The following is a 15,055-nucleotide window of genomic DNA, read 5'->3' on the forward strand; positions in this document are numbered from 1 at the left end:
CTTTTGTTTTGTTTTGTCATTTAAAAATTCAATTTTTTCCTTCTTGGTGGTAGTTTCTTTTCATTTAATTAATATGTTTTTAAATGATTCAGGATTTATTACCTGGAACATTCCATGTTATGGGGGATTTATTTTTAGTAGTAGGAATCATTGGTGTAAGAGTAAATTCATTTACCTTGAAAGATTTCATTTTCAATCAACTGAATTTTGGATGTTAATTTTTGCCAAAACCTTGTAAGAAAGCCCAAAGTCTCCGACCAGTCTTTTGGAGGCCCTAGCCCTCTCTCTGAAATCAGTGTTCAAAATGTATAACCAATTTTCCACTCCATTGAATCATTGAAATCAATTGAAGCAATCTTTGAAATCATATTGGACATATGGAATTTAACATGTTAAACTGTATGATAATTGGAAATAAATAATTGGCTATCTAATATTGTTTGCGTCTTTCATTTTTTCTTTTCATAAATTCGAAGACTTCTTTCTGTATGTCAGAACTGCATCCTTCAAACTTTACAGAAAGCTGGATAACCATATAGAAATATCTGCTTTTCAATGATTAATGACTTAAAATTAAAAATATACTCATATATTTCTCTAATGGAATTGTTGTTACATAGTAGTGTCTTACAAAGCAAAATAGCTTTGTTCCAAATAGGAAATCATTTATCCATGCAGTAATTATCTCTATCAAGCCAAGATCACAAATAGGAATTTTTGAAGAAAAAATGAAGTTCTTCCTTCCAAAGAACATGGCACTTAATGTTTCTATTGACAACCAATGGGAGCAGAGACAAGGTCCTGGTGTACATTTACAGAGGGAAGGAAGAAACACAGCCGCATTTATCATTAGGAATGGGTCAGGAGAGAGAAAGGAACCAAGTAAGAAGTGCACAAAATCACTTCAGTAAAAGGGATATCTTTCCATCTGAACTGTACCTGGATTTTACTTCCCAAAATATCAAACTGGAGAGATCCATAGGCACACATCCTCAATTTGCAGATGAGTTTACCACACAAATAACTTCTCTTAAGACAAGCAGATAACCAAGTTTTTTGTTTGGTGGTTTTATAAAACGTTCACATAAGAACTACCTTTCTTGAGTCTTTACTGAAATAAATCAAACTCAAGATGAAGTGAAACTGTCAAAATTTCAATGATCTTCAATGGAGAATGTCATTGAATCAAAGGCAGTAAGCAAGTTCCTTGTTTTCATTAGCCTTCTTTCATGTTTCCATTGGCTTCCACAAGCCCCAGATGGTGGTACTCCCCTCCATGCAATGCTGTCCCATATAAAACCATAAAACTGCATATTCCTTACGTTGCCAGAGCTGATAACTTAGCAGTGCTGCCACAGACAGTCTATTCAGCTCCTTCAAGCAGCCCTTCTATACATTTAGTTAGGCCTACCTATGGGGTTAGGAGTAAAATGCTGCGAGTTAACTGTACAGACCTGGCTTGACCAAGGTGGATGTACTGATAGGCAATGCAACAGAGACAGATAGGTATGTGTTCTCTACAAAAATAAACTCTCAATTTTCTGACAGACCCACAGCCAACTGAAATTGCTTTCTTTTATATTCCTGCTCACTCAAAGGACAGAATTAACAGAACATCCTTTTTGTCAGCTGACAGAAAATCAGCTTACCCATTTGGATGAAACAATGTTCACTAGAAACATAAGTTTTTCTCTGTTTTCTTGTTTCCTCATGACATGTTTGTCCATCTTCTTGAGTAGCTAACCCTCATAACAAAATTAGAGGGTCACAAAGACCTAGTAGGTCCATGGAAAACACTTAGAATTGGACCTGGCACATAGTAAGCATTCAATAAATGTTTGTGATTTGGGCAGGGCGGTGGTGGCGCACGCCTTTAATCCCAGCACTCGGGAGGCAGAGGCAGGTGGATCTCTGTGAATTTGAGGCCAGCATGGGCTATACAGTGAGTTCCAGGAAAAGGCACAAAGCTAAACAGAGAAACCCTGTCTCGAAAAACAAAACAACAAAAAAAAAAAAATTGTCATTTGGGGCAAAGTTTTAGGCATGAGTTAAATAACAAAATGAAGAATAAAATATTGAGAAAATATACCATTAAAGGTCTGCCCATAGTTAAATTACAAGTATGTGGTAGGTAGAAGATTTGAAACCTAGAAACATGTAGTTCACTAGTAGTTTCTAGCATGTATAAACCCTGAATTTAATCCCCTACACAAGAAAACAATAGTAAAAACAAACCAAACATGAATTTATTTAAAGATAATTTCTTTGTGCTAGGCATGGTGGTGTTTGCCTGTAATGCAGTACTTTGGAGGCAGAAGTAAAGATAGTGTGTTCAAGGCTAGTCTAGACAATATTACAAAGCTCTAGGCCATCAGAGGATATACATGGATGATATCCTGCCTCAAATTAAAGAAAATAAAATTTCCAAAGCTAATTCTGTCTTTCAAGTCATACTTCTATCAATAAAAAGTATTATCAAATAGCCCAGAAAAATCAAATAAAGAGAACAATAAAATACAGTCATTTTTGGTATCTTGAAATCTGTGATATAAGGAAAAGCCATTTCTATAGAGAGGCAGTGATATGAAGAAATTATTGGAAAGGTTAGCAATGAATGGTTTCCAATAAACCAGACACAATAAATATAGACTACTTCTATGAGGAAGCAAAAAAAACCCTACTGTCTAACCAAATCATCCAGGTTTTCACATCCATCTGAGGACTGGCCTGTGAGGATTTGTGAAGTGAGGCTAGGGAAGATAGTTTTCAGGAGCTACCTTCTGAGAAAATAAGAGACCAGATCATGGATGGAACATTGGAAACCAGAGTTCAAGGCTAGACTTCCCTTCCCCAAATTTCTGAAGAATAAATAGCATTTTTAAATAGTGTGTTTTGAGTATACAATTCAATGTATTGATATAAGTATACAATGTGAAATAATCACTATGGTCTAGCTAAGTTTAAGATATCAATTACCTCACATAGTTACCTTTTCAAGGTGTGTATGTGGTGGGGACACTTGAGATCTAGCCTCTTAACAAGTTCCAAAACACAACACATAATTATTGACTATAGTTAATTGTACATTGTCTACAGTAATCACTCTTCTGGTAACAGAAGGGTTTAATCCTTTGTTCAACAGATATTTTTTCATACACTCTCACCCCTGGTAGCCACTATTCTACTCACTTTGATTTTATGAGTTTGACTTTTCTTTAGATTGTATATATATGAATCATGCAATGTTTATCTTTCTGTTGACTTAGAATTATGCCCTCTGGGTTCACCTATATTGCTGCAAATCACAAATCTCCCTTAATCTTAAGGCTGACTAATATTTCCTTGTGTATACAATCAGACATCCATTAACAACAAGGATATATTTTGAAAAATACCTTGTTAAGTAACTCTGCCATTATATTAACATCACAGAGTACATAACACAAACCTAAATGGTATAGATCAACCACTTCACATGGCCTGTTGAGGCAATAATGTAAACATGAAACATATAAGGTGTTGCCAACACTATATGTCATACTATTTTACACTAACAATGAAAATGTGGTATGTGAAATACATACACTAGAAATACAGTCATTTATTATCATTATAAAGTATTATATGCTATACATAATTGCATGTGTTATATTTTTGGAGGTGTAGTATACATGTATGTTTATGTGGATGTATGAATTCGTGTACACATGTATGTGGTGGCCAGAGGTAGTTGAGTGTCTTCCTCAGTGGTTAGTTTTTGTGATAGAATCTCCCACTAAAGCTAGAGCTCATCAATTAACTACTGAGCTACAGGAATCCATCTGTCTCTACTTCCCTATGCTATAACAAATCCACACTGCCCTGGTCAACTTTTACATGGATGCTCAGGATCCAAATTAAGATCCTCATGTTTGTGCAGCAAGACTTTTACTACCCTGTGCTATACTTTCACATAACTGGCCAGAACACAGACCTGTTTGTACCAGTACAATCATAGACACACAAGTGATGCATTCTGCTACAAAACTAGGATGGCCACAAGGTCACTAGGTGATAGGAAATTTTCAGTTCTATTATAATCTGACATTATTGCCACCATATATGCAATTTATGGGTATAAATAAGGAGATGGTGTCCGGAAGCCTCACAACCATGATAACTACTTACAAATAAAATGTACATATTCAGGCAAGTAAAGGACATGGGAAAGAAGGATCTCCTGAAGACAGACTATTAAGAACCACTGCCACCTACTGGCTGAACAGAGAAGGGACTGTTCATTTGGTCCTATTAGTCTTTTCTCCAAACCACAAAATTGCCTTACTTGTTTAGATCATCTATCAGTTTTTCCCCGCTTAGGTATGTGGCTATATGCCTCCTCCTATAATGACTAAAATATTCTGAAGTTTCCCTCATCACCTCCTACCCCCCACTTCACTCTGAAGTCGGTCAGAAGAGCTTGAAGTTAGTGGTGTTACTGAGACGTCCAAAAAACATCAGTCTGAGGCTTAGGAGTATACATAGGCACAGAAAACACAAAACCATTACAGATGAACTGGATGGGAAGGGGACTTAGTGTGAAAAGGGAGTTAAGGGGATGGGGAGAGAAGGACAGGGGAGAGGAAGGGGAGTGGAAGGAAGGATGAAGGAAAAGAAATCAGTATAGGGGAAAAGGAAATTTCTCTTCAGTGTTATAGAATGAACTTCATGAGGATGTGAATTGTAATGGTCACCTCTGCAGCACAGATATTACATCTGGAAACACACAGAGAACACTAGCATAGTCCCTGCCCAAGGATGACATGGAAATTCACAAATTATTCCACATTTTTAAATAAGCTACAAATGGATTGAAGTCCTCAACACAACAGCTGATTTTTTTAAAGACAGATTCTCTTTATGAAGCCTAGGCTGCCCTGGAACTCACTCTGTAGACCAGGCTGGCCTCGAACTCACAGAGATTCACCTGCGTCTGCCTCCCAAGTGCTGGGATTAAAGGCTCTCTTTCTGAATAGGACTCCAGCAACACAGGAAATAAAACCAAAAGTCAACACACAGGATCTCAAAAAACAGTAAAAGCTTCTTACATCAAAGGAGACTGTCAATCAAGTGAAGAGGTAATCCACAGAACAGGAGAAAATCTTTGGCAGTTATTCATCTGATAGAGGATTGGTGTCTAGAATATACAAATGAAACTAAACATCAAGAAAACAAACAACCCAAGTTTTAAAATGGACTATTGAACTAAACAGAGACTTAAGAAATAAAAATAGCTAGGAAACATTTTTTTAAGTGCTCAACATCTTTAGCTATAGGGTAAATGCAAACTAAAATTACTTTAAGATTTTATCTCATCCCAATCAGAATGGCCATCATCAAGAATACAAACAAACAAATAATTGCTAGTGCATGTGCTGGAAAACACTGACCCCAGCTTGGAAGTGTACGCTAGTGCAGTTCCTTTGAAAATCAGTCTGGAGTTTCCTCAAAAGAGAAAAAAATAGAATTAACAGTACTAGATGACCCAGTGAGACCACTCATGGGCATATACCCAAAGGACTCTGTATTGTATTAGAGATACTTGAGCATCCATGGTCCTTGCTGCTCTAGTCACAATAATGAGGTGTGTTAGCTAGTTTTTGTTTTGTTTTGATTTTTGTCAGCTGGGCACAAGCTAGGGAAGAGGAACCACAATAAGGAAAATGCCTTTAACAGACTGCCTGTAGGCAAGTCTGTAGGACATTCTCATGATTAACGATTGATGTGAGTGGGCCCAGACCACTGGGAGCAGTGCCATCCCTGGGCAAGTTGTATAAGAAAACAAACTGGGAAGACCATGGAAGCAAGCCAGTAAACAGTGTTCCTCCATGATGTCTGTTTCAGTTTCTGCCTCTGGGTCCTGCCCTGACTTCTCTTTATGATGGAGTGGAACTGTTAGATGAACTAAACCCTCTTCTCCCCAAGTTGCTTTTGGTCATGGTGTTTATCACAGCAATAGAATCCTAATAAGGACACTAGGAAATGGAAACAGCCTAAATATTCATTAACTGGTGACTAGATAATGAAAATGTGGTACATGTACACAATGGAAATTTACTCAACTTTAAAGAAAAATGAAATTTTCAGGAAAAATGGATGAACTAGAGATGATACATGACAGACAGACAGATAGATCAACAGGACAGAGTGAGATGGCACAAGCCCAGAAGTAGAAATGCAACATGTTCTCTCTCATATGCAGATCCTAGCTTTTATTCTTTAGTTTTGTTTACTTAATCTGGAGTGGCTGTAGAAACCACGAAACTAGGAAGGGTACATTGAGAGAAGTGTGGCTTAAGGGAGCAGAGAGAGTAGACACAGGTAAAAGAGGAAGAAGAATTTAAAGAGGGAAGGGGTAGGGGAAGAGTTCGTCAAAACAAGGAGTGTATGAAAAGGTTATATGGAAACTTACTATCTTATAACTCAGTTTAAAAACTAAGGAAGAGAGATTGAAAGTAATGCTGTTCATAGAAGCAGTGAGTTTCTAAACAAAATTCCCAGTGCAAATACCTCTGTAAGAGTTATTAGTCAAGGAGGCTCCAAAGGCCTCTCAAACAATGCAGGCTCTTGCCAGTCCTTGTGTTTGCCCATCATAACTAGTGGATAAATAAGACCTTAGTGCTGAAGATACCACATATTTCAGTTGCAGGATACAGAGAAATCAAGCCAATGGTGCAATGCAGGCATCAGTGGAAGAAAAGGCATCAGTGGTTTCACGCTATGAACAATCAGGTAAGATGTGCCCATTGGTGTACTAGTGGCATGACTATTACAGGAACAAAGCAGCTACTCCCTAGCTAGATTTGAAGCCTGCTTCACAGATGAAATCTACACCTGGTACAGAGGTCCAGTCAACAACTCATGCCTAGGGAGCTCATAGGCTCAAGACATAACTACTACTGTTGTTTAATTCAACTGTCATAGTATCAAATTGTCTTCTAAATATCTGTGTATTTACTCATAGACAAAAGTTACTTTCATCCTTAACTAGAGAAGTCATTCTCTTAAGTGAACAGTAGTAAATGCAAAGACATATGGATCCCCAATGTGCTGAGGATAAAACATTGAGGGCCCAGCCTTAAAGAAGGACCACCCCTCCTCGAAGGCTCAGGGAACATTGTAGAAGAGGGGTCAGGAAGAAGTTAAGAGCCACAAGACAGGCAGCATGGGTGGGGGAATGATGCCCTGCCCCCCTACTCCGGCTACCCATCAACACCTGAGGCAGGTGAGAGAGCTGGTTCTCTGGTCTCAAAAGTGGGAGAGCCATCCCTGACCCCAACCAGCTCCAACACTCAGGAGAGCAGGCCATGCACCTTGCCAGGGCAACACAATAGAGCCAACTTTGTTAGTGCAGGCATGGGTGAGCAGCCCCAAAATTGTGAGATTGGAAGAGCTGTCCCCATTACCCATCTGTCTTGGGGCAGCATGGGCAGGGGAGAGTTGCCTCTCCCACCTGCCCGTCAACACCTGGGGCATATGGGAGAGCTGGCCCTGTGGTCATAAGAGCAGCAGAGCCAACCCTGTTAGCACAGGTGTGAATGAGCCAGCCCCAAAGTTGTAAGCATGGGAGCTGTTCCTATTTCTCATCCAGCAGACCAACTCTATAGCTGCCCAGGCTCAGACCCAGGGCTGCAACTTGGCCCGTCCCAACATCCACCCCATCTATGATCTGCTGGAGCATGCGAAGGGACCTGACCCACAGACACAAAGCTGTAGAATCTCCACAACACAGCGTAACAACGGAATATCCAAGAAGAGTCCTAGTGATGCCCAGCATCCATAGTGCAATAGAAGCCAGAGGCCTCGAACCAGACCAACGACTCTTTGCAATGAATACTTATAAGTAAAGATATATGTACAAAGGGGTTTATGATGTGACTCCCTGTGTCACACTGCAGCTTCCATGACAAGATTTTTAATTTTTCCCTTTTTTAATTTTTTTCCTTTTTTTCTCTTAAATTTTGTTTTATTTTAGGGGGGTGGTGCAGGGGCAAAAGGCAGATGGGAAGAGACAGGGAAATGAATGAGATCAAGATACATGATGTAAAAGACACATAGAAAAAGAAAAAGAAAAAGTACAGTAAGTTAAAAGAGAGGGAGAGAGAGAGAGAGAGAGGACAGAAGAGAAGGGCTGTGAAATGCCATCTAGACAGCACAATCACTATGATCATCGAACTCACACAGTGGTGGCTTCTTACTATGGGCCTGTATAAGACTGGCCCTGTCTTATCATAAATGAAGAGCTCATTAGGTCATACCCCTTACTGCTGAACTATTTGTTATTGATAGATTCTGGGAGGAGGGGAGTCTTTGTCTTCATCTGTACACCCAGGTGAGTCTACCAGGCTCCAATAGATAGCTCCAGACCCATGGTCATCCAGATGCCCTGGTCAAGTTCAGTGAGTTACAGACTAAAAAACAAACAACAATGACAAAAACCAAACAAACCAAAAGCAGGAATTTAATAAAGATTCATAGGGAATGGTAAGTAGACCAGTATGGGAAGGAGTTAAGAGGGGATAGAGGGGTGAGAGTAATCACTACATACATGAAATTGTCAGAGAAACAAACTAATTAGTAAAAAGAGAAATCATTTTAAAAGAATATGAATTATTAAAAATACTATACTCAAAACGGTGATAAAATAGGAGAATGGTATTCAACAGGATATTGGAAAGTTAAAGAAATCAAGAATATACATTTATAAACCCCACATGTGGATTATAGGCCCAGATGGAAAGAAATCATGTTACTAACAGTGCGGAAAAGTTCGAACAATCCCAAAGAATACACAGAAAAATGACAAAGGAATCAAAGCCACTAAAGAGAAGCTTGCTGATATGAAGATAACTTATGAATCTACAACAAAGAACAAAATAGAGTTAAGAATAGAGCTCAATGATACAAGCATGTGTCTAGTCCTCAGCATCAGAAAATAAAAGGGGAGGGAGGGAGGGAAGGGGGGAGAAAGGAAAAAAGAAAGTAGTAGAAGGAGGCCAAATGAAACAAAAAAAGTTATTCATAAATATATAAAGAAAAAAACCTCCGGGATGAAAAAAATAGTTAAAATCTGGAGAGATGGTTAAGCAGTTAGGAGGACTGGCTGCTCTTCCAGAAGGCCTGGGTTTAATTCCTGGCACCCATACAGAAGCCACAACCCTCTGTAATTCCAGTTTCAGATCTGATGCTCTTCTGACCAGGCATTTATCAGTACACAAAAATAAAAAGAATAAATCTTTAAAAAAAAAAAAAAAGAAAGAAAAGAAAAGAAATGGGCTTTTGTTTTGTTTTGTTTTGGGACAGGGTCTCTCTCTATAATTCTTGCTGTCCTCTAATTCACTCTGTAGACCAGGCTGCTTTCGGAGATCCACCTGCCTCCTCTGAGATTAAAGGCATGCACCACCATACACCTCTATTTTTAAAGATAGATTAAGATCATTACTATTTCCTCATTACATGGTTGACAGAATATATCACTGAAACTGCCTACCGTCCTGTTTCCTTGAGAATTTGATTTGCATTTCCCTGATGATTAGGGATGTTGAGCAATTCCTTAAATGTCTTTCAGCCATTTGAGTTTCCTCTGTTGAGAATTCTCTGTTTAGTTCTATAGCCCATTTCTTAATTGGACTGTTGGGTATTTTGATGTCTAATTTCTTGAGTTCTTTATATATTCCAGATATCAGTCCTCTGTCAGATGTGGGGTTGGTGAAGACCTTTTCCCATTCTGTAGGCTGTCGCTTTGCCTTGGTGACCGTATCCTTTGCTCTACAAAAGCTTCTCAGTTTCAAGAGGTCCCATTGATTGATTGTTTGTCTCAGTGTCTGTGCTACTCGTGTTATATTTAGGAAGTGATCTCCTATGCCAATGCGTTCAAGACTACTTCCTACTTTCTCTTCTAGCAGGTTCAGAGTAGCTGGATTTATGTTGAGGTCCTTGATCCACTTGGACTTAAGTTTTGTGCACGGTAACAGATATGGATCTATTTGCAGCCTTCTACATGTTGATATCCAGTTATGCCAGCACCATTTGTTGAAGATGCTTTCTTTTTTCCATTGTACACTTTTGGCTTCTTTGTCAAAAATTATATGTCCATAGATGTGTGGGTTAATGTCAGGGTCTTCAATTCGATTCCATTGGTCCACATGTCGGTTTTTATGCCAATATCAAGCTGTTTTTATTACTGTAGCTCTATAGTAGAGCTTGAAGTCAGGGATTGTGATGCCTCCAGAGGTTGTTTCATTGTACAGGATTCTTTTGGCTATCCTGGGTTTTTTGTTTTTCCATATGAAGTTGAGTATTATTCTTTCCAGGTCTGTGAAGAATTGTGTTGGTATTTTGATGGGGACTGCATTGAATCTGTAGATTGCTTTTGGTAAGATTGCCATTTTTACTATGTTAACCCTGCCTATCTATGAGCATGGGAGATCTTTCCATTTTCTGACATCTTCTTCAATTTCTTTTTTCAGGGACTTAAAGTTCTTGTCATATAGGTCCTTCACTTGCTTGGTTAGTGTTACCCCAAGGTATTTTATGTCATTTATGGCTATTGTAAAGGGTGATGTATCTCTAAATTTAGCATCTTCAGTAGACACAGGAAATTTCAGATTTTTCTTTGTATCATTTCTGATATATTGAAGTTTGTCAAGAAAATAATCCATTTAATTGAAGTTGTTCAATATATTAAGAAAAAAAGAAAAAATAGTTGGAATTTTAAAAAGAAATATATTACTCTGTCAAAAAACAAACAAACAAAATCTCAACATAAAATTTCTAATATGGAGACATTCAAATAACTTTTCTATTCTTTTTTTTTATTTATTAAATTTAATTTTACGTATCAGCCATGGATTCCCTTGCTCTTCCCCCCAGCCCACCCCCCATTCCCATCTCCTCCAGGGCAAAGACTCCCCTGAGGATTGAGTTCAAAATGGTAGATTCAGTCCAGGCAGGTCAAGTCGCCTCCTCCCAGGCTGTCTCCCAAGTGTCCCTGTATAAGTCCCAGGTTCCAAACAGACAGTTCATGCACGGAGGACAGGATCCGATCCCACTGTCTGGATGCCTCCCAAGCAGATCAAGCTAATCAACTGTCTTATTTATCCAGAGGGCCTGATCTAGTTGGGGGCTCCTCAGCTATTGGTTCATAGTTCATGTGTTTCCTTTCGTTTGGATATTTGTCCCTGTGCTTTTTCCAACCTTGGTCTCAACAATTCTCGCTCATATAAAGCCTCCTTTTTCTTGCCAATTGGACTCCTGGAGCTCCATTTGTGGCCTGGCCATGGATCTCTGCATCCGGTTCCCTCAGTCATTGCATGGTGTTTCTAGCATGACAATTAGAGTATTTGGCCATCCTATCCCCAGTTCTGGTTGTCTCTCAACCATTGCCAGTAGTCTATTGTGGGGATATTTGTGGATTTCTGTGGACCTCTCTAGCATTTTGCTTCTTCCTATTCTCATGTGGTCTTTATTTATCATGGTCTTTTATTCCTTGTTCTCCCTCTCTGTTCTTGATCCAGCTGGGATCTCCTGCTCCCCTAAGCTCTCTTTCCCTCGAACCTTGCCCTTCCTTACGCCCACTCACATCCATGTTGTTCGTGTAGATCTCATCCATTTCTCTGTCATTGGATGATCCCTGTGTCTTTCTTGGGATTGTGTTTTCTAGGTAGCCTCCCTGGAATTGTGAGTAGCAGTCTAGTCATCTTTGTTTTACATCTAGTATCCTCCTATGAGTGAGTACATACCATGTTTGTCTTTCTGAGTTTGGGTTACCTTACTCAGAATTATTTTTTCTAGATCCATCCATTTGCCTGCAAACCTCATGACGTCATTGTTTTTCTCTGAGTAATATTCCATTGTATATATGTACCACATTTTATTTATCCATTCTTCAGTTGAAGGGCATCTAGGTTGTTTCCAGGTTCTGGCTATTACAAACAATGCTGACATAAACATAGCTGAGCAAGTGCTCTTGTGGTATGATTGAACATTCCTTGGGTATATGCCCAAGAGTGGTATAGCTGGATCTTGGGGGAGATTGATTCCCAATTTTCTAAGAAAGTGCCATATTGATTTCCAAAGTGGTTGTACAAGCTTGCATTCCCACCAGCAGTGGAGGAGTGTTCCCCTAGCTCCACATCCTCTCCAGCATAAGCTGTTTTCAGTGTTTTTGATCTTAGCCATTCTGACAGGTGTAAGGTGGTATCTCAGAGTCGTTTTGATTTGCATTTCCCTGATGATTAGGAATATTGAGCAATTCCTTAAATGTCTTCAGCCATTTGAATTTCCTCTGTTGAGAATTCTCTGTTTAGTTCTATAGCCCATTTCTTAATTGGACTGTTGGGTATTTTGATGTCTAATTTCTTGAGTTCTTTATATATTCCAGATATCAGTCCTCTGTCAGATGTGGGGTTGGTGAAGACCTTTTCCCATTCTGTAGGCTGTCACTTTGCCTTGTTGACTCTATCCTTTGCTCTACAAAAGCTTCTCAGTTTCAAGAGGTCCCATTGATTGATTTGATAACTGGATGTGAACGTGTAGAAGGCTGCAAATAGATCCATATCTGTCACTGTGCACAAAACTTAAGTCCAAGTGAATTAAAGACCTCAACATAAATCCAGCTACTCTGAACCTGCTGGAAGAGAAAGTAGGAAGTAGTCTTGAATGCATTGGCATAGGAGATCACTTCCTAAATATAACTTTACTATTCTTAAAAGATATAAAAATACCCTATTTTTCTACTGAGATTCTCATTTATAAGACCTGAAAATATGGAGGAAATAAAAAATAAATGGCAATATTTTGAGGTACTCTGCTCATGGGTAACACATTTACTAAACTTTTCCCCTACCTAACAAAAAGAAAGTTTTCATGATTGCTGGAGCCTGGAAAAGGGATCAGGGAGGGCCAGGCCATACTGTACTCTATAAGACCCTCATCCTCACAAGGTCTCTGGGGAAATATCCTATAAGAGCAGAAAGAAGATGACATTTACATTCTCATATCCTTTCTTACTGTGAAGACATAAAGGTACAGAAGTTCACCCAAATATGGCAGCCAATATTAGGCTAACACCTAAACTCTGATAATTATATAATAGCTCTAAGTCTTAATATAACTAAAAGCCATATAATTGGCATATTAGCTTACTTAATTCTTTAGTGGCCCTTGTAGAATGCATTATTATCCTCATTTTAAGGATGAGGAAACAGACTCGGAGACTAAGTAGTTTGCCAGAATTCAATGGGGGGGAGGGGGAGCCAAAAGACAAACTTCAAGGAAACCAAACTCCAAAGCATTTGTGCTTAACAGGGTTCTAGATTGGTGTATGGCTTGATTTTCACAAAAAGGGCATCAGCATAGTGGTGATGGTGTTGCTTAAGTCAATTTCATCAGTTAAATTTATCACAAAAGGTTTTTAATAAGAATTGAAAAACATGAAAATATTAGGTGATATAAACCCACAGAAATTAACTCAGTGCAATTTACTCTGAGCCATAGTACACTTCGCTTGAGTGCTAATGGATCCCCAAACTGAAAGAATAAAAAGGGCATCCTGAGTCAGTGAAGCCATGGTGACTTGTCTCCTTTCTGCCTGTGTCTGCCTCCCTGTAGTCTTTGCCCAGCTGCCCAGGCTTCCCACACTGACCGTTGGTCCGGCTGCTCAGCACCACTCTGTCCCTGGAAGAACCCAGAGGAGGTCCAGGACTTTGCAGCTGGCCTTGGCACTCCCATAGGCGCCTGGAAGGGTCACACACTGGTACTGCCAATACACTGCTGCACTCCCTTTAAAGTTAGAGGGAATCCAGGACAAGTACTCTATGTCTTGAAACTCTATGACAAGATTGACCCAGAAGAAGCCTTCAGTAAGTTCTCTTCCTATAAAGGGCCTGGGCTTAGATGGTTTGGACCAAGTGGAGATTATTATGGCATGGAAGATGAATTTGGTTTTGAAATTCCTGACAGAGATGCAGAGCAGTTCATGTATCCAAAAAACGTTGTAGATTTATTGCAAGTAAGAAGAATATATATGACAAAGTATCAGAGCCTTCTTCCTCACTAATAGGACTCCAATAACATACAATAGCATCACAGCTGGATGTTATACTCATATTTAAATTGTCTAAGTGTTTTACTCTTTGAAAATAAATCTATTATGAAACTTTTAAAAAAAGAGTTGGATTTGTGGATGTAGAGTTTTAAACAAAGGAAGAAAAAGACCATAACCCTTTAAGGAATACCCCAGCAAAGAAGGGAATTCATCTTGATGAAGCTAAGACTCAAAGGGTCACAAATACTTTCACTGCTATGCATACTATCCAGACGTGTGCTCTAGTCCAGGAGAATTCTGTCCCAAGTTGTTTGGAAATTTTTAAATAAAGATAAATCTCTGGGAAACTATAAAAAGGTAAAAAGCAAGTGAATTAAGATACTGATGGAGACATTAAACAAATCTTCACTCTTACAAGGTCAGCATTGATCAATAAATTTTTATATGTCTATGCATTTGGTAATGATGAACACAGTATAGTCTGACGAAAGGGAAATTGGAGGCACTGTTTTGGTCATGTTACATTTCAAATAACTATAAATATGTCAAATGTCAGGCATGCACATGGATAATGTCCATGCTGCTACATTCAACAGTCCTTTCAATCTCTTGATATCATAGCAGCATTTAGCATAATTAGCTTTCTTTTTGCTTTCATGATACCATTTTCTGCTGGCTTCTCTTTCTTTCCTGACCACTACCTTAGTTGGCTTGCTCGGCTTGACTTATCACCACAAGGAACGGCTCCAAATTTTGCCATTTATCTTTTCTCATTATATATCTGCACAATTTTCACTTAGTTTTCTTTGACACTTATCAATCCTGTGAGAATCCAGAGCAGTAAAGAGTAGTCACAGGATTCAGAACAGTCAGTTTCTATCCATGATCAGCCTAAACACAGCCAAAGGCAAAATGGAGTCAACACAGGAGTCAACTCTAACCACAAGTGAACAGGAAAAATTCCTAGAC

The 15,055-nt window shown here is 38.9% G+C and overlaps 1 non-coding gene and 1 pseudogene across 1 annotated transcript; both read left to right on the top strand.

The window, feature by feature from the left end:
• Positions 1-4,728: 4,728 nt before the first annotated feature.
• Positions 4,729-4,832, top strand: LOC114687253. The gene has a single exon (XR_003733665.1). It is a non-coding gene; the product is annotated as a U6 spliceosomal RNA (small nuclear RNA).
• An 8,775-nt stretch (positions 4,833-13,607) lies between these two features.
• LOC114687244 lies at positions 13,608-14,112 on the top strand (annotated as a pseudogene).
• The last annotated feature ends 943 nt before the right edge of the window (positions 14,113-15,055 follow it).

This window comes from Peromyscus leucopus, chromosome 6 (genome assembly GCF_004664715.2).
Source record: "Peromyscus leucopus breed LL Stock chromosome 6, UCI_PerLeu_2.1, whole genome shotgun sequence".
In the NCBI taxonomy this organism is placed as follows: domain Eukaryota; kingdom Metazoa; phylum Chordata; class Mammalia; order Rodentia; family Cricetidae; genus Peromyscus; species Peromyscus leucopus.